Source organism: Salmo salar, chromosome 06, assembly GCF_965601325.2.
Source record: "Salmo salar chromosome 06, fSalSal1, whole genome shotgun sequence".
In the NCBI taxonomy this organism is placed as follows: domain Eukaryota; kingdom Metazoa; phylum Chordata; class Actinopteri; order Salmoniformes; family Salmonidae; genus Salmo; species Salmo salar.
The window spans coordinates 75181285-75202132 of record NC_138296.1 but is presented as its reverse complement, the minus strand read 5'-3'; the positions used below and the strand labels follow the sequence as shown (position 1 = coordinate 75202132).

Sequence of the window (20848 nt, the reverse complement as noted above, 5' to 3'; positions counted from 1 at the left end):
TTGAGAGTGAACACACTCTCAGAAGTGAGTGTGAGGGACTGTCACACACACATGAATATGTGGCTCCTCTGGGACTTGAAACCCAGAGAGGAACATTGACAGAGTTACTGATCGGCACAGACTTTGGCTATTGCCTTGATGACGGATGACATTCTTGACTAGCTTGATGTGTTGATGAGAGAAGTGACATAGGAACCTTGGGTTAAAGCTTCTATTGAACAACACAGAGGTGATGCTGATGACAGAAGACATGCCCTGACTAAGCGCTTTAGAGAGAGAGAGAGTGAGAGAGAGAGCGAGAGAGAGAGAGTGTGTGTGTGTGCGAGGCGGTATGTGTGTGCTCAGATAAGAGAGCTAGGGAGATAAAAACACAGGTCAGAGATGAAAACATGAGTCAGATTTTAGACGCTATGCTGAAGACATGATATTTCTGCCCTATAATAAGAAAGGATGGATGGAGGAGAGGAGAATGGATGGAGAGATAGAGGAATAACTCCAATGTGATCCACATATAATTCATTGAGTCATCTGTTCTCTAGGTTTTTGCTATGCGTAATAGACTAAAGGGCTTTCTTTTGAATAAACTTGTTCCTGTTATAACATATGGTTATAGTCCAACATGTTTACCCATCCTTTCTGCATAACATCAGTAGAATTCATAGACACATTCAACTTGGCTGTATTTTCAAAGATGCCCTTGAGAGATGTAGCCTTCCTATTAACAATGAAAAGTAGTTTACAGTATTTATGTTTTAGATACAGTAAACGTGGCTGTGTACATAGTATGCATTTTTTCTCCTTCAAGTTTCAAGTTTTAATGTCACCTGCACAAGTACAGTGAAATGCCTTTCTTGCAAGCTCTAAACCCAACAACGCAGTAATCAATATCAATGCAGTATTAAAAATAACGTAAGGTAGAACAAAAATACACGAGAAATACTGTTCAGGAGCCTGTTAGTGTCAGACTTGATGCACCGATACCTCTTGCCATGCAGAAGCAGAGAGAAAAATCTATGGCTTGGGTGGCTGGAGTCTTCCTTTTACACCGCCTGATATAGAGGTCCTAGATGGCAGGGAGCTTGGCCCCAGTGATGTACTGGAGTATCTCCACCACCCGCTGTAGCACCATGTGATTGAGGGTGGTGCTGTTGCCATACCAAGCAGCGATGCAGCCAGTCAAGGTGCTCTCAATGGTGCAGCTGTAGAACTTTTTGAGGACTTGAAGGCCCATGCCAAACCTTTTCAACCTCCTGAGGGGGAAGAGGCACTGTCGTGCCTTCATCACGACTGTGCGTGTGTGTGTGGATTGATTTAAGTCCTTAGTGATTTGGACACCCGCTCCACTGTAGCCCTGTCTATGGATATTGGGCACATAGGCTGTGACTTAGAATGAAATACAAATTAAACTAACAATTATTTATTAGTGCCATTGAATTCATTTTTAGAAACACTAGTTCGGCCAGTCTGTGGCTTCAGACTCATGCGATGATGTCTGGAGAGCAGGTCAGCAGCAGAGAATATCCTCTCTACACTGGCTGAGCCACTGGGTGTGCTAAACACCCTTTTGGACACTTGCCAGGCTGGGCAGAGTTGCAGAGTTGTTTTTTATCTTTCTATAGGTAGGCCTAAAGGTTTTTATGCAAAATAACCCAATCAAAATGGAAAGCTCCTTGAACGTGGGAATATGCCAGGCAACTATGGCCTATTGTATAGATAATAGAACAAAAATGAACAAACATTTAAGAGATCAGATTTTTTGTTTATACATACATACTGTTTATACATTGCTACAATGACACACTTAGTTATCTACCCACCTCGTTCCTTTCTGTTAGCATGTGCATGTAGTAAATACACCATCATGCTTTCAGGATAAGTGTCTTTTCAGATTCCACTATGATTCTTTAGTTGTGGACACTACATCACCACACTACCTCTCTTGCTGTTGGTCCTCATCTTTGTAAGTCACCTTGATTTAGCACCTGTGTGTTTTATCAGTTTCTTTATGAAAATATTTAGCGAATTCCATGACAGTAGCTAAAGCAAGGGGCTATAGCAGCACATAAGTAGACTAGAAATGCATGCTGGCATGCAGGGCATGCCCTGAGCTCGTGAAGTGAGCACTACTGGAGCGAATTTGGAGCGAAATTGAAGTTGGCGCTCCAGCCTTTGGGAATCTCGCTCTGCGCTCCAGTCATATTGGAAAATCTTGATACACATGGGAAACTGTTGAGTGTTGAAAAACCAAGGAGCGTTGCAGTTCTTGGCACAAACTGGTGCGCCTGGCACCTACTACCATACCCTGTTCAAAGGCACTGATATTTTTTGTCTTTCCCATTCAGCCTCAGAATGGAGCACACACACATTCCGTGTCTCAATTGGTCTTAGTATTTTATTATGATCCCCATTAGCGGTTGTGAAAGCAGCAGCTACTCTTCCTGGGGTCCACACAAAATATAAAACATGACATAATACAGAACACTAACAAACAAGAACAGCTCAAGGACAGAACTACATACAGTTGAAGTCGGAAGTTTACATACACTTAGGTTGGAGTCATTAAAACTCGTTTTTCAACCACTCCACAAAATTCTTGTTAACAAACTATAGTTTTGGCAAGTCGGTTAGGACATCTACTTTGTGCATGACCCAAGTAATTTTTCCAACAATTGTTTACTGACAAATTATTTCACTTATAATTGTCACGTCCTGACCATAGAATGATGTTATTTTCTATGGTAGAGTAGGTCAGGGCGTGACAGGTTTTTTTTCTATGTTTTCTATTTCTATGTTGTCAGGGTCTAGTTTTGTATTTCTATGTTGGGATTTTGTTTGGGATGATCTCCAATTAGAGGCAGCTAGTCCTCGTTGTCTATAATTGGAGACCATACTTAAGTAAGGTTTTTTTCCACCTGGGTTTGTGGGAGATTATCTTTGAGTCAGTGTATGTTTCACCTCTGCGTCACGGTTTGTTGTTTTTGTCATTCAGTTTGTTTATATGTACTGCATAGTTTCACAGTGTAAATAAAATGTGGAACGACACACACGCTGCACTTTGGTCCGCTCCTCCTTTTGACAACCGTGACAATAATTCACAGTATAACAATTCCAGTGGGTCAGAAGTTTACATACACTAAGTTGACTGTGCCTTTAAGCAGCTTGGAAAATGTCCGAAAATTACGTCATGGCTTCAGAAGCTTCTGATAGGCTAACTGACATAATTTGAGTCAATTGAACGTGTACCTGTGGATGTATTTCAAGGCCTACCTTCAAACTTAGTGCCTCTTTGTTTGACATCATGGGAAAATCAAAAGAAATCAGCCAAGACCTCAGAAAAACAACTGTAGACCTCCACAAGTCTGGTTCTGTCACGTCCTGACCATAGAAAGCTCTTATTTTCTATGTTAGAGTAGGTCAGGGCGTGACAGTTTTTTTTTCTTGTTATTATTTTCTATGTGGGGTTCTAGTTTAGTTTTTCTATGTTTGGTTGATTTGTATGATTCCAAATTAGAGGCAGCTGGTAATTGTTGTCTCTAATTGGGGATCATACTTAAGTAGCTTGTTTTTCACTTGAGGGTTATGGGATATTGTTTATGTGTAGTTGCATTGTTAGTCACGGTTCGTTTATTCTTTATTTGTTTTGTATTTTTCTAAAGTTTCACTTTCTAATAAATTATGTGGAACGCTACTCACGCTGCGCCTTGGTCCGATCATTTTTATGACGAACGTGACAGGTTCATCCTTGGTAGCAATTTCCAAACGCCTGAAGGTACCACGTTCATCTGTACAAACAATAGTATGCAAATATAAACACCATGGGACCACGCAGCCGTCATACCACTCAGGAAGGAGACGCATTATGTCTCCTAGAGATTAACGTAGTTTGGTGTGAAAAGTGTAAATCAATCCCATAACAACAGCAAAGGACCTTGTGGAGATGCTGGAGTGAAATGAGTCCTATATTGACATAACCTGAAAGGCCGTTCAGCAAGGAAGAAGCCACTGCTCCAAAACCTCCATATAAAAGCCAGACTATGGTTGCTTGGTCGCAAATGGGTCTTCCAAATGGACAATGACCCCAAGCATACTTCCAAAGTTGTGGCAAAATGGCTTAAGGACAACAAAGTCAAGGTATTGGAGTGGCCATCACAAAGCCCTGACCTCAAACCTATAGAAAATGTGTGGGCAGAACTAAAAATGTGTGTGCAAGCAAGGAAGACTACAAACCTGACTCAATTACACCAGCTCTGTCAGGAGGAATGGGCCAAAATTCACCCAACTTATTGTGGGAATCTTGTGGAAGGCTACCCAAAACGTTTTTCCACTGGGAATGTTATGAAATAAATAAAATCTGAAATAAATCATTCTCTCTACTATAATTCTGACATTTCACATTCTTAAAATAAAGTGGTGATCCTAACTGTCCTAAAACAGGGAATGTTTACTAGGATTAAATGTCAGGAATTGTGAAAAACTGAGTTTAAATGTACTTGGCTAAGGTGTATGGAAACTTCCGACTTCAACTGTAAATGAAAAAAACGGCACACGTAGCCTACATATCAATACATACACAGAAACTATCTAGGTCAAATAGAGGAGAGGTGTTATGCTGTGAGATGTTGCTTTATCTGTTTTTTTAAACCATGCCTGTTGTTCATTTGAGAAATATGAGATGGAAGGAAGTGCCATGCAATAATGGCTCTATATAATAATGTACGCTTTCTTGAATTTGTTCTGGCTTTCGGGACTGTGAAAAGACCCCTAGTGGCATGTCTGGTGGGGTAAGTGTGTGCGTCAGAGCCAGCATCCCTAGAAGGCCAGCATCCCGGAGTTGCCTCTTCACTGTTGACGTTGAGACTGGTGTTTTGCGGGTACTATTTAATGAAGCTGCCAGTTGAGGACTTGTGAGGCGTCTGTTTCTCCAACTAGACACTCTAATATACTTGTTCTCTTGCTCAGTTGTGCACCGGGGCCTCCCACTCCTCTTTCTATTCTGGTTAGAGTCAGTTTGCTTTGTTTTGTGAAGGGAGTAGTACACAGCGTTGTACAAGATCTTCAGTTTCTTGGCAATTTCTCACACGGAATAGCATCATTTCTCAGAACAAGAATAGACTGATGAGTTTCAGAAGAAAGTTATTTGTTTCTGGCCATTATGAGCCTGTAATCGAACCCACAAATGCTGATACTCAACTAGTCTAAAGAAGGCCAGTTTTATTGCTTTTTTAATCAGGACAACAATTTTCAGCTGTGCTACCATAATTGCAAAAGGGTTTTCTAATGATCAATTAGCCATTTAAAATGATACACTTGGATTAGCTAACACAACGTGCCATTGGAACACAGGAGTGATGGTTGCTGATAATGGGCCTCTGTACACCTATGTAGATATTCCATAACAAATCAGCAGTTTCCAGCTACAATAGTCATTTACAACATTAACAATGTCTACACTGTATTTCTCATCAATTTGATGTTATTTTAATGCACCAAAAAGGTGCTTTTCTTTCAAAAACAAGGACATTTCTAAGTGACCCTAAACTTTTGAATGGTAGTGTATATGGTTGAATCATCTGCAGACATGGACACACAGTCTTTGTTTAAGCAGGTCATTGGTAAAAATAGAAAAGCGTGGAGGGCCTAGAGAGTTACCCTGCGGCACAAAACACCCTACATGTTTGACATTAGAGAGGCTTCGCTTAAAGAAAACCCTCTGAGTTCTAGTAGATAGATAGCGCTGAATCCACGATAATGGCAGAAGTTTTCTCAGCAACATGTTATGGTCAATAATATCGAAGCTGCACTGAAATCTGACAGTACAGCTCCCACAATCTTCTTATTATCAATTTCTTACAACCAATCATCAGTCATTTGTGTCAGTGTTGAGTGCCCTTCTCTATAAGCATGCTGAAAGTCTGTTGTCAATTTGTTTACAGAGAAATAGCACAATTTTTTCCAACAGTTTGCTAAGAGCTGGCAGCTTTACCACTTTTGGGTGGTAAGAAAAGGTGTTTTTAATGTCTTGTATACTCAATGTACTGCACGCACGCACGCACGCACATGCACACACACACACAGGCCTGAACAGATAGTTAGCCTAGTGGTTAAGAGCGTTTGGCCAGTAACTGGAAGGTCGCTGGTTCGAATCCCAGAGCCTACTAGGTGAAAAATCTGTTGATGTGTCCTTGAGCAAGGCCCTTAACCCTGATTGCTCCTGTAAGTCGCTATGGATAAAAGAATCTGCTGAATGACTTAAATGTAGAATGTAACAAGAGGCCCACCAGAAAGAAGCAGTAACACATGTACATATGGAGTTGAGAAAAGACTGTCAAACAACCTCAGTGTTGTTATTAATGTAATGAGGGATGGTGTTCACTGTCTCTCTCTTCTCTTCCTCCACAGACAAGACTGGGGGATTATATACAGTCACATGATCAGTGGTGTGACGGAGCAGAAAGGCTGCAGCAGATGTTACAAAGGCTTCCTCACTTCCTCTGTAAATCTGGGTGTCCAGGAAGGACATGCCAAACGTGACTGCTGATGATGTCATCCATCCTTCACTGGTTGGTAGTGTGGGGCGGTGGAGCTGTGCCCTGGCCTGGCACAGACCAGTGGATAGTTAGTTATACAGAGCTGGGCTGTTGGCACAAAGCACAGGGCTTTCTGCTGTTGGCACAGTAATAGGGAGCTGAAGCTTTGAATACACTGGAATCTCTATCATTTTATTAACGGATTACATTCTGTTTGAAATCCCATCACTGTGCATACCGCACAACACTAAGGGATTGACACGTGAATGTGTGTGTGCGTGTGTGTGTGTGTGCATCCATGTGTGTGTGTGTGTGTGCGTGTGTGTGTGTGTGTGTAGCTGCTCTGCTGATGGTTTGACTGAATGACTGAGGGGATAGGCAGAACAAAAAGGCTCACAGGGTTAGGATCAGCCATTGCAGGGCACACTGTAGAGACAGGGAAGTGTTGGCTCTGTAAGGCTAATGCTAAGCGGATCCTCTGCTAGGGCTCACGTCTGGCCTGTCCACATCTATTAGGTAGACACATCCACAACACACTGACTGACAGGCAGACAGGCAGGCCATGAGTCTCCATTTGTTTCATCCACAACAAAGTCTACTTTAAACAAGTCAACAAATCCCAAATGTCCACCAGCCCCGAGAGAGAAGTGTTCTCTAGTCTAAACAAGCTGATGTGTCTCATGAGAATTGGGCTCAGAGGTCTATCTCTATAGCAACGCTTTGACAGACTACTACAGAAAAAGTAGAGAATAAAGAGGAGAGAAACAGAGAGAAAGAGAGGGGGAGGGAGAGAGAGTCTAGGGAGAAAGACAGTCTGTCTGACTGGCAGAGAGCTACTACAGCAAGAGAGTGAAAGAGAGAGAGAAAGAGAGAGCAAGAGAGAGAGAAAGAGAGAGAGGGCTTTGACGGCTGAAACTCCATTAATTACCTCCCAGGCAGAGAAGACCAGAACAGAACAGAGGAACCCTTCCTTCATATCACTGTGCCAACTCACTACAATCTACCTCCAGACCCCCCTCGGGCCATGGGCAGCTCCATCCCGGTGCCAACAATCTACCTCCCCTCTCTGCCTGTAGGTAGCTGATTTAGCCTGTCAGTTGTTCCTGTGAGCTTCCCCTGCCTCCCCTCGATGAGAACTCCCAGCTAAAGAGCTCAAATCAAGCCTGTTTGTTCAGCTCTATTTCTGTCTATGTCTCTGTCTATTTCTTTGTCTATGGATTCAGATATCCTTCATACAGAACATTACACACTGGGTCTGGGTCTGGGACTGGGTCTGGGTCTGGGACTGGGTCTGGGTCTGGGACTGGGTCTGGGTCTGGGACTGGGACTGTACAATACAATAAGGAGGCCTGCTCGGGGAGCTACCTTGGGAGGTTTTTGGCTCCATACCTCCTTCCCTCCTGTATCGCTCCTTCCCCTCTTTCCCCTCCCTCCCGCCGTTCCCTTGTTTCTTGTCAGCTGACCGCTGCTCCAGATGCCGGCTCCAGAGGTCCGGACAGGAAGATAAACAGAGGGAGAGAGAGAAAGAGAGAGAGAGAAAGAGAGAGAGGGAGGAAGGGAGAGAGAAAGAGAAGGAGAGAGAATATAGAGCTCCACACTCCCTCAGCAAAACAGCTATTTGTCATAGCCCCTCACCTCCAAACACACAGTCACACACACACTGAACAATGGCACTCCTCTAGTGAACAAGGACAGACCGTGTCTATGTGTGTGTATGCTTATTTGAGTGTGTTTCTATGTTGTGTGTGTGTGTATGTTTCTCACTCTGTGTGTGTGTGTGTGTGTGTGTGCATTTGTGTCAGTGTGGTGGTGTTGTGTGTGTGTGTGTTTCTCACTCTGTGTGTGTGTGTGCATTTGTGTCAGTGTGGTGGTGTTGTGTGAGTGTGTGTTTCTCTGTTGTGTGTGTGTGTGTGTGTGTTTGTGCTTGTCCGGGAGAAGAGGAGATCAATAAACAGCCGTGAGGCTCAGATTCAGTGCTGATATGTAGCACGATTCTTTATTTGGGCCTTTGCTGGGAGCAAGGCTTTGTTCTCACTCAATGGAAAAGGAAATCAATAGAGGCTTCAGAGGCTGATGATAAATAGTAATGGATCCTGATCCCTTCATCCATCCCTCTCTCTCTTCATCCCTCTCTCTCTATCTGTCTGTCTGGCTCCAGAGAAGACATGTGAGGAACCACTCACCCTGTCATGTACTGGAGAACGAAGGAGTAAAGGGCTAATTATGGCTAATGGAGGCAGACACACACACACACGTATAGACGCACACACACACACACACACACGTATAGACGCACACACACACACGCAGGAAGGCTGGCAGGGACCAGGAGACACACACACGCACACGCAAACATACACACACACACACACACACACACACACACACACACACACACACACACACACACACACACACACACACACACACACACACACACACACACACACACACACACACACACACACACACACGGAGCAGTGCAGTGAGAATCAGCTAGCATGGTGACTCAGCAGCATCAGTCAGTCAATCAGAAAGCAGAGGAGGGCTGGCATGCTTCACAAAGTTTCAGTTAAAATACCAGCTCAGCCAACAATAATCTCATTCCAACTCAGTTACACTCACCATGAAACTCCTTATGTATGTCTGAAGCTAAAATGTCTCCATATGTCTCAATGTGACAACACAAGACCTCATAGTAAATTAACTCCTCTGGTGAGTTCTCTTTCACTTTGTTCACAACTCTTAAATTATATTATTTCTCCATCCAAAGCATTTAAATCTTTGACAATACAAATATATGAAAGAAGAGATACGATTTCCCCTGAAATGAAATGAAAGAAAGACCAAAACAGGATACAAGTACTCACCACTATAATAGAGCCGCAGACAGTCTAACAGAGCCACGAACTGTCCAAGTGTTTCAGAGGAAATTATCTGTAACTGTCCTGCTAACTGTGTGTACCTCTCTCAGAGTGTCAGGAACAAGTAGAGTACAGTAGACTAGAGAACAATGCATGGCTTGGTGGAGAAGCAGAGCAGCAGAGTAACAGAGGTCCAGTCATGAAGCACAGATCTGATCTGCTCCAGGGGAGGGAGGGGGCTAGCTACATGCTAGGCTAGGCTAATTCTTCCTTTAACTCAGCCACTCTCTCCCTTTCTCTGTATCTTTACCCCCACTGTCTGTCTATCTTTTCCTCTCTGTGGAGCTCTATCTTCTCTCCCTCTTCTCTCTCTCTCTCTCTCTCTCTCTCTCTCTCCTCTTCTCTCTCTCTCTCTCTCTCTCTCTCTTTCAAATGTGGTTCTCTCTCTCTCTCTCTCTCTCTCTCTCTCTCTCTCTCCCTCTTTCACTCACAGCTTAATGACCACAGTGGGACGTCACCTCTCGTCTCCTCTCCTCTCTTCGAGGTCCGGTCCAGTAAGTGTGACTAGAGTTTTCCTGTTGTAACACAGAAAGAGAGGGCCCCACCTAAAAACTAAAAACTGATCCAGGGCCAGCTCCTCCCACAGCCCAGCTGGCTGCTGTGTGCTAGGAACTGACAGGGGTTGCCTGCCACAAAATCATATTGAGTCATTTGTCTGTCATGGAATCACAACCAAATTACAGGGCTCTTCAAGTTCTTGCTTCCAACTATCCAACTCTCTCTCTCTTTCGTTCCCTCTCTCTCTCGCTCATTTTCTCCCTCTCCTTCTCCCTCTCTCTCTCTTACTCCCTCTCTCCTTTGGTGTTCATTTTTAATAAGGCGTTCATTTTTAAATAGCCCGGATACAGCTAAAAGCAACAATAATTTAAAAGAGTCACTCAGTGAGGTTAAGGTTTGAATGAGTCACTCGGTGAGGTTAAGGTTTGAATGAGTCACTCAGTGAGGTTAAGGTTTGAATGAGTCACTCAGTGAGGGTAAGGTTTGAATGAGTCACTCAGTGAGGTTAAGATTTGAATGAGTCACTCAGTGAGGTTAAGATTTGAATGAGTCACTCAGTGAGGTTAAGGTTTGAATGAGTCACTCAGTGAGGTTAAGATTTGAATGAGTCACTCAGTGAGGTTAAGGTTTGAATGAGTCACTCAGTGAGGTTAAGATTTGAATGAGTCACTCAGTGAGGTTAAGATTTGAATGAGTCACTCAATGAGGTTAAGATTTGAATGAGTCACTCAATGAGGTTAAGGTTTGAATGAGTCACTCAGTGAGGTTAAGATTTGAATGAGTCACTCAATGAGGTTAAGGTTTGAATGAGTCACTCAGTGAGGTTAAGATTTGAATGAGTCACTCAGTGAGGTTAAGGTTTGAATGAGTCACTCAGTGAGGTTAAGGTTTGAATGAGTCACTCAGTGAGGTTAAGATTTGAATGAGTCACTCAATGAGGTTAAGGTTTGAATGAGTCACTCAGTGAGGTTAAGATTTGAATGAGTCACTCAGTGAGGTTAAGATTTGAATGAGTCAGTCAGTGAGGTTAAGATTTGTTCAATTGGGAGAAGAAGAAAAATAAGAAAAAACATCATCCCGTTTTGGAACGATAGAGGGCCTGATGACCCCTTGGGGCCGTGGGAGAGGGGGAACGAGAAAAAGAGAGGGAAGGAGACAGAGGGCAAGGGAGGACAGACAATGAGTTAAAACAGGACCAGGAAGTCCCCCCTGTTCTTGTTATGAACCCCCTGGGAGGTAAGGGGCTTACAGCATCACGCAGACTCACTGACAGTCCTAAGCACCCACAATCCACTACAGCAGGGAGGTCACATGGGATGATTATAGAGACTAGAACTACAGCAGGGAGGTCACATGGGACAGCCATGGAGTTTAGAACTACAGCACTGAGGTCACATCATGGGACAGTTGTGGAGACTAGAACCACAGCAGTGACGTCATATGGGAGTCATGGAGTTCTGAAATACAGCAGTGACGTCATATAAGACAGTTGTGAAGACTAGAACCACAGCAGTAAAGTCATATAAGACAGTTGTGGAGACTAGAACCACAGCAGTGATGTCACATAGGACAGTTGTGGAGACTAGAACCACAGGAGACAGAGGGCCATACTCAATCACATCCAGTCACTGGGTTTGTGTTAAACCTACTGTTTCTGTTGCTGTTCAATCCAGTTCAAAACCTACAGTTTATAGGAACAGTGGAGAGCAGCCTTACACAGCTGTAGCAGGGACAAACCTGTCCACACATAGACACACTCCCCACCTCTACATAGACACACATCACAACTCTACATAGACACACACCACAACTCTACATAGACACACACCCCACCTCTACATAGACACACACCACAACTCTACATAGACACACACCACAACTCTACATAGACACACACCACAACTCTGCTGCTGCATCCTGTTTAGACCTGCTGTCACAACATTTACAAACGGTCAGTATGCTGGAAGTAGCTCTAACGGCAAACATTTAAAAAAGAAACACACACACACACACACACACACACACACACACACACACACACACACACACACACACACACACACACACACACACACACACACACACACACACACACACACACACACACACACACACACACTACTGTGGGTAACATATTTGGATTAAGTGGTTGGAAAACAGCATACCCTGTGTGTATGTAAAGCAGATTTAGGTCCAGTCAGAACTTTGGTCTATTTGATTAATAACCTTATGAGGCTATTTCTGATACACTCACACAACTACCCCCAAAACCTCCTCCCAACCGCTCCCAACCTACCCTCACATGAAGCAGGAGTAATCATGACAGTAGTGGTCTTTAGATTCACGCAAACCTCTATCAGAAATAATGATAGCCTGTGTATCCAGACTCTAATCCAGAAACAGGATAACAATTCTGATGAACTTGAGGTCAAACACACTGATAGGACCTTAATAATAATACACAGTCTGGACTAAGATGGCCCCCACACAGACAGACATATAAAACCTTTAATTATATCCAGCTTCTCTTGTAAAAGTTTAAAATGTTGGCCTGACACTTCAAAGGATCAACAGAGATAAATACCAGATAACTACTCTTGCTTGACTTGGTCTGCTTGCTTGAATAGGTCAGAGGTCACAGACATGGATTAAGAACTGAGTGAACAGAAGAGTAAAACACTGAAATGACCATTCGTGTAGAGTATAACACTACTACCACTAATGCACGTAGAGAATTTAGTGCCAAGCTGTTCAAACCCTATTGCTTTTAAATGAGCACCACATTACTAGAACTCTGGGAGATACAGGAAATATATTTCTTAAGCATGATTCTGTCTCTCTCTCTCACTCTGTGTGTGTATGCGTGTGTGTGCGAGAGAAAGAGAGAGTGTGTTTGTGTATGTGTCTGTGTCTGTGTCTGTGTGTGTGTGTGTGTGTGTGTGTGTGTGTGTGTGTGTGTGTGTGTGTGTGTGTGTGTGTGTGTGTGTGTGTGTGTGTGTGTGTGTGTGTGTGTGTGTGTGTGTGTGTGTGTGTGTGTGTGACTCTGACCTCATATGGGGAATTGAGAGCCACTAGCCTAATTAAAAACCAAATCAGCTTTCATTTTGGTGCCAAATTGTGACACACACACTTTCCCTGCCAGGCAACACACTTCTGCATAAAGATAAGACTATGTCATCTATGAAGAAATAGGATTCTCTAAATCAAATTACGGACCTGTTATTCCAAGTATTTAAACCTCAAAAAAATTCTTAATCCTCCATCATCACACTCTCTCTCTTCCTTAATAGTAGGACTTTAGGTCGGATTTGACCAGAAGCTGCTATAAACACTAATGTCACAAACCCATCAGGTACTCCACTCAGTCATTCAACAGATTGGAAATAGGGCACTTGGTTATTTTTAGCACAGAGCACCATACAATCCTCCAGAGGCTAACGATCAGCCAGGGCAGACAAATTAAAACTGAACAACACAAGTACAACATTCATCGACTAATCTCTCTCTAGCCATCTATGGAGAAACAGCGACAGACAAAGGAGAGAGTGTCTCTGTGTGTGGTGTGTGTGTGTGTGTGTGTGTGTGTGTGTGTGTGTGTGTGTTTGAGTGTTTGATTACCCTCATTGAGTGATGAGATACTTCACATAAGGAGGCTGCACGTCCAGCTAGCACACAGGCAGGCAGCCAGGCAGGCAGGCAGGCAGACAGGCAGACAGACAGGCATATAGGCAGTGAGGCACTGAGGTAGACAGGTAGACAGGCATGTAGGCAGTGAGTCACTGAAGCAGACAGGTAGACAGGCATGTAGGCAGTGAGGCACTGAGGTAGACAGGTAGACAGGTAGACAGGTAGACAGGCAGTGGTTGCTAGTTGCTAGAGTAGAGATCTCTCCAGAGTCTATGGGGCCAACATGCTGTCCAGACTGGCCAGTTACCAGAGACTGGTACTGAATACTGATCATTACCACGGAGGCTGACTACCCACACACACACACACACACACACACACACACACACACACACACACACACACACACACACACACACACACACACACCACACACACACACACACACACACACATGGTGAGACAGAGACAGGGCTACCCACCACCATCTGTTAACTAGGACTGGAAAATGAGCAGAGAGAGAGAGCGCGAGAGAGAAATAAAGAGAGGGGGAGAGGATGTAGGGATGGAGAGAGAGAGAAAGAGAGAGCGAGAGAGATACAGTATTTTCATTTGAGGAAGGGAGGGATGGAAGGGTAAGGGTTAGTGGAAGAGAAAACAGAAACACACAATGATACATACACATACAGTGAGGGAAAAATATTTGATCCCCTGCTGATTTTGTACGTTTGCCCACTGACAAAGAAATGATCAGTCTATAATTTTAATGGTAGGTTTATTTGAACAGTGAGAGACAGAATAACAACAAAAACATCCAGAAAAACGCATGTCAAAAATGTTATAAATTGATTTGCATTTTAATGAGGGAAATAAGTATTTGACCCCCTCTCAATCAGAAAGATTTCTGGCTCCCAGGTGTCTTTTATGCAGGTAACGAGCTGAGATTAGGAGCACACTCTTAAAGGGAGTGCTCCTAACCGCAGCGTGTTACCTGTAAAAAAGACACCTGTCCACAGAAGCAATCAATCAGATTCCAAACTCTCCACCATGGCTAAGACCAAAGAGCTCTCCAAGGATGTCAGGGACAAGATTGTAGACCTACACAAGGCTGGAATGGGCTACAAGACCATCGCCAAGCAGCTTGGTGAGAAGGTGACAAAAGTTGGTGCGATTATTCGCAAATGAAAGAAACACAAAATAACTGTCAATCTCCCTCGGCCTGAGGCTCCATGTAAGATCTCACCTTGTGGAGTTGCAATGATCGTGAGAACGGTGAGGAATCAGCCCAGAACTACATGGGAGGATCTTGTCAATGATATCAAGGCAGCTGGGACCATAGTCACCAAGAAAACAATTGGTAACACACTACGCCGTAAAGGACTGAAATCCTGCAGCGCCCGCAAGGTCCCCCTGCTCAAGAAAGCACATATACATGCCCGTCTGAAGTTTGCCAATGAACATCTGAATGATTCAGAGGACAACTGCAATGCCAGGGTTGTGGGTTCGATTCCCACGGGGGACCAGTACGGAGAAAAAAATGTATGAAATGTATGCATTCACTACTGTAAGTCGCTCTGGATAAGAGCATCTGCTAAATGACTAAAATGTAAATGTAAATGTAACTGGGTGAAAGTGTTGTGGTCAGATTAGACCAAAATGGAGCTCTTTGGCATCACCTCAACTTGGAGGAGGAGGAATGCTGCCTATGACCCCAAGAACATCATCCCCACTGTCAAACATGGAGGTGGAAACATTATGCTTTGGGGGTGTTTTTCTGCTAAGGGGACGGACAACTTCACCGCATCAAAGGGACGATAGACGGGGCCATGTACCGTCAAATCTTGGGTGAGAACCTCCTTCCCTCAGCCAGGGCATTGAAAATGGGTTGTGGATCGGTATTCCAGCATGACAATGACCCAAAACACACGGCCAAGGCAACAAAGGAGTCGCTCAAGAAGAAGCACATTAAGGTCCTGGAGTGGCCTAGCCAGTCTCCAGACCTTAATCCCATAGAAAATCTGTGGGGGGAGCTGAAGGTTTGAGTTGCCAAACGTCAGCCTTGAAACCTTAATGACTTGGAGAAGATCAGCAAAGAGGAGTGGGACAAAATCCCTCTTGAGATGTGTGCAAACCTGGTGGCCAACTACAAGAAACGTTTGACCTCTGTGATTGCCAACAAGGGTTTTGCCACCAAGTACTAAGTCATGTTTTGCAGAGGGGTCAAATTCTTATTTCCCTCATTAAAATGCAAATCCTTTTATAACATTTTTGACATGCGTTTTTCTGGATTTTTTTGTTGTTATTCTGTCTCTCACCGTTCAAATAAACCGACCATTAAAATTATAGACTGATCATTTCTTTGTCAGTGGGCAAATGTACAAAATCAGCAGGGGATCAAATACTTTTTTACCTCACTGTACACGAACACATACACGAACATATACTCAAACACATACACAAACACACACACACACACACACACACACACACACACACACACACACACACACACACACACACACACACACACACACACACACACACACACACACCACACACACACACACACACACACACACAGTCGTGGCCAAAAGTTTTGAGAACAACACAAATATACATTTTCACAAAGTCTGCTGCCTCAGTGTCTTTAGATATTTTTGTCAGATGTTACTTTGGAATACTAAAGTATAATTACAAGCATTTCATAAGTGTCAAAGGCTTTTATTGACAATTACATGAAGTTGATGCAAAGAGTCAATATTTGCAGTGTCGACCCTTCTTTTTCAAGACCTCTGCAATCCGCCCTGGCATGCTGTCAATTAATTTCTGGGCCACATCCTAACTGACGGCAGCCCATTCTTGCATAATCAATGCTTGGAGTTTGTCAGAATTTGTGGGTTTTTGTTTGTCCACCCGCCTCTTGAGGATTGACCACAAGTTCTCAATGGGATTAAGGTCTGGGGAGTTTCCTGGCCATCACTTTTGCCTTACGACAAGGTGCTCCATCATGCTGGAAAGTCATTGTTCATCACCTAACTGTTCCTGGATGGTTGGGAGAAGTTGCTCTCGGAGGATGTGTTGGTACTATTCCTTATTCATGGCTGTGTTCTTAGGTGAAATTGTGAGTGAGCTGAGAAGCAACCCCACACATGAATGGTCTCAGGATGCTTTACTGTTGGCATGACACAGCACTGATGGTAGCGCTCACCTTGTCTTCTCCGGACAAGCTTTTTTCCGGATGCCCCAAACAATCGGAAAGGGGATTCATCAGAGAAAATGACTTTACCCCAGTCCTCATCAGTCCAATCCCTGTACCTTTGCAGAATATCAGTCTGTCCCTGATGTTTTTCCTGGAGAGAAGTGGCTTCTTTGCTGCTCTTCTTGACACCAGGCCATCCTCCAAAAGTCTTTCCCTCACTGTACGTGCAGATGCAGTCACACCTGCCTGCTGCCATTCCTGAGCAAGCTCTGTACTGATGGTGACCCAATCCCGCAGCTGAATCAACTTTAGGAGACGGTCCTGGCGCTTGCTGGACTTTCTTGGGCGCCCTGAAGCCTTCTTCACAACAATTGAACCGCTCTACTTGAAGTTCTTGATGATCCGATAAATGGTTGATTTAGGTGCAATCTTACTGGCAGCAATATCCTTGCCTGTGAAGCCCTTTTTGAGCAAAGCAATGATGACGGCACGTGTTTCCTTGCAGGTAACCATGATGGACAGAGGAAGAACAATGATTCCAAGCACCAGCCTCCTTTTGAAGCTTCCAGTCTGTTATTCGAACTCAATAAGCATGTCAGCTGGTCCTTTTGTGGCAGGGCTGAAATGCAGTGGAAATGTTTTTGGGGGATTCAGTTCATTTGCATGGCAAAGAGGGACTTTGCAATTAATTGCAATTCATCTGATCACTCTTCATAACATTCTGGAGTATATGCAAATTGCCATCATACAAACTGAGGCAGCAGACTTTGTGAAAATTAATATTTGTGTCATTCTCAAAACTTTTGGCCATGACTGTAGACACATACACATACACATTCTTCAGAGTATCAAATTATATCTATAATGCTTTACTGTGCCTAAAAATGTCCAAAGTGTTCATAAATTATAAACAAGTAGTCGTTAAACCGTTACCATGAACATCATATCTAAAGCAATTTATATGCAAATGTCTGACAAGTGGCAGAGCACAATGGAATTGGAGAAGAATTAGAGCATGCTCATTGACTCTGACTGACCTCCTTCACTAATATAGACTCTCAGTAATGAGCTACCCTACACACACACACACACACACACACACACACACACACACACACACACACACACACACACACACACACACACACACACACACACACACACACACACACACACACACACACACACACACACTCACAGGTGAGGTTATCCCAGTCCTAACATCAGGGCAGATGCTGGCCAACACTAGATGGCAGCAGAGCGCTGGTCTCCAACACACAGTCCTATAGGACTGCTGCCTGTGCCTGGGAGTATTGGATCATTGTAATGGGGAGAACACACACCACAGAGAAAAACAGACAACCACACCAGACCACAGAGCAACCTAAAGATGCACAGTATATATTTAAATGCCAACAGGGTTCGTCATTTGGATATAGTTCACATAGTCAGATACCGTACTTCAAAACCACACAGAGAAACTCCCTAAAAGCAAAGGCACATGGGAAATGAAAGAGCATTTTTGCCCAATTAATGTAATACTACAGTCATTAGAAAAGGAGAAAGGATAAGCCTAAAGCATTCGTTTTCTGATCAGATGAGGAAGTTTTCTGTGGCTTCAATGAGCTCCAATAGAGGAACCATGTTCATGTTATGGTTCTACAATACATGGTCAACATCAGCTCCCCAGTACTACTGCAAGTAGCTCCTCCTCATCCTCCTCCTATCATGGCTGCCTATACAAACATGGTGTGAGAGAACATCACTGTTGAGGTTCAGTCCGGCAGGCTATCGTAAAGAGAGGAAAAGTCATTACAACACGCTGTTGTGTGTCAGTCTGGACAGGGCTCTAGTCTACCATGCCTGGCCCAGACACGCAGGATCCTCCCAATTTAAACCCACAGAAATGTCCTGAGAAACACACAAACACAAAGTATCATGATAGTCTGCACAGACATAGAATGAGACAACTATGCTTACACATGAGGTTGTTTGTTGGGGTTTGAGTGCCTGCATCTGACCCCATCACTGTACAGATGTAGGATATTCATTTGATCACTCTTTAGCTGCTGAGAATATTCCTGCAAAGCAGTTTTAAAAAGTCTTCTTAAGTTTGTAATTTCCGCTTCGAAATTTCAGATTTGATTTGCCCAAATGAAAAATGTACCAACCCCTACAAAAATTTCCATTAATTATAATCCACATAATAATTCACATTTCCTGTTGCTGCAGGATTATTTTCCCACTGTAGAAAATTGTCTCAAATTAAGATTATACATCTGTATAGGTCTAAACCTTGCTCTGTCGGCATCAATTGGAAGATCCTTCTATGTGGATTCAAATGTGAGGATTTACATACAATTACCCTCCCCTTCCCAGACCTCAGTCCTCTGTCACAGGAGCTGGAGTGACATGTCATTAGATCAGTCACAGAAACAGGGGATTATCGGACATTGTCCTCTATCAGAGCTTTAAACCCAACAAGCGATACCCTCTCCTCCAGTTTTAAAGTATTTTGCAAGACCAAGAAGCATTAATGGCAAATAATATTTTTCCCATTTCAGTTCTGGCCTTCTGAACCGTGAAAGATAGTGGCAGCTGATTATCTCTGTGATGAGTGTGTAAAACAGGGTTTTAAGATAGAGAGCAGAGAGAAAGGCCTGTCATGAGAAAGCCATGAGAATAAGAGTGGTGGAGAGGTGGTAAGGTGGTAAGGTGTAAATGAGACAATCAGTCTCCAACTTCCTAACTCTGTGAAAATAGCTTCTCTCTCATCCTCTACTGCCCTACTGCTGTGTTCTGTGGTGCCCTGTGCATCTGAGCCCTTCTTTGTGGTAGAAGATATCAAATCATAGGTTTTGGGCAAGAAAAGTGTTTCCAGGGTCTGCCCAGGCCAGAGTAGAGGGTCCCAGAGCGGAAGACTGCCTGTGATTACTGCCTCTGTTCTGTCAGACTCAGCTCCATTTCTCAGGGATCGTCTGGCCAGCCCTGCTGGAACCCTCCAAGGCTCTATTCATTTAGTGGGGAGAAGTACAGTAGCACAAAGCACTGGGGAGGGAAATCACACATTTAGACTAGTTCACCTTGACATTGCCTGTAGGTTACATCATTTCAAACTAAACCAAGAGATTACAATGAAATACCCATCTGAAGCAAGCCTCTCTGCTAGAAATACCCCACACAGGGTGAAAGAGAGATAGATAGAGAGACCGAGCAAGAGAGAGAGAGAGAGAGAGAGAGAGAGAGAGAGAGAGAGAGAGAGAGAGAGAGAGAGAGAGAGAGAGAGAGAGAGAGAGAGAGAGAGAGAGAGAGAGAGAGAGAGAGAGAGAGAGAAAAAGAAAGAAAGGTAACTCTGCAGAGTGGTCACTAACTGGCACAGCCACAAAGTAATAAAATCAGATTTTAACCCTAACCTTAACCACACTGCTCACCCTAATGCCTAACCTTAAATTAAGACCAAAAAGCGATTTCTTTGTTTTCATGAATTTTTTTTACCATAATTGCCATTTTTGACTTTGCACATGGCCATCTAGCAGAAATTGCACAATTCTGCCTCCAGAGCAAGATTCATGACAATAAATGCCAAGTTGCGAGAGGGAGAGAGAGAGGCAGAGAGAGAGGAGGGGAGAAAGAGAGAAAGGGGAGAGAGGGAGAGAGGGAGAGAGACGGAGATGGAGAGAGAAAGAGATAGGGAGAGATAGATAGAGAGAGGGAGGGAGTGAGTGAGTTTGAAAGAGAGAGAGAGATTCCCCTGGACTGTAACAGTCACTGTACCAGTTGAAACATTCCCTTCTCAAGAACAGAGCATGTGTGTGCCTGCGTGAGTGTGCCTGTGTGAGTGTGCCTGCGTGAGTGTGTGTGTGTGTGTGTGTGTGTGTGTGTGTGTGTGTGTGTGTGTGTGTGTGTGTGTGTGTGTGTGTGTGTGTGTGTGTGTGTGTGTGGGGGGGGGGGGGGGCATGCATGACTGGGCAATGTCCAAATCCTATTAGTGAGAGGCTGACTGCATGGCGTCAGCAGCACTGACAGGCCCACTGTGACCCAGACACATGCAGATACATCACCCCCAGATACAT

The 20848-nt window shown here is 43.9% G+C and overlaps 1 protein-coding gene across 6 annotated transcripts in view; it reads right to left on the bottom strand.

The window, feature by feature from the left end:
• LOC106607985 (SAM and SH3 domain-containing protein 1) overlaps positions 1–20848 on the bottom strand; it is a 311979-nt gene that overhangs the window by 131225 nt on the left and 159906 nt on the right. The window contains exon 1 of one of the 6 annotated variants that reach the window (XM_045720956.2): positions 9398–9982. The exons of the other annotated variants lie outside the window; for them this stretch is intronic. The gene's annotated coding sequence lies outside the window, so the exon portion shown is untranslated. Of the gene's footprint in view, positions 1–9397; positions 9983–20848 lie in introns of those variants that run through there. 6 annotated transcript variants of the gene reach the window in all.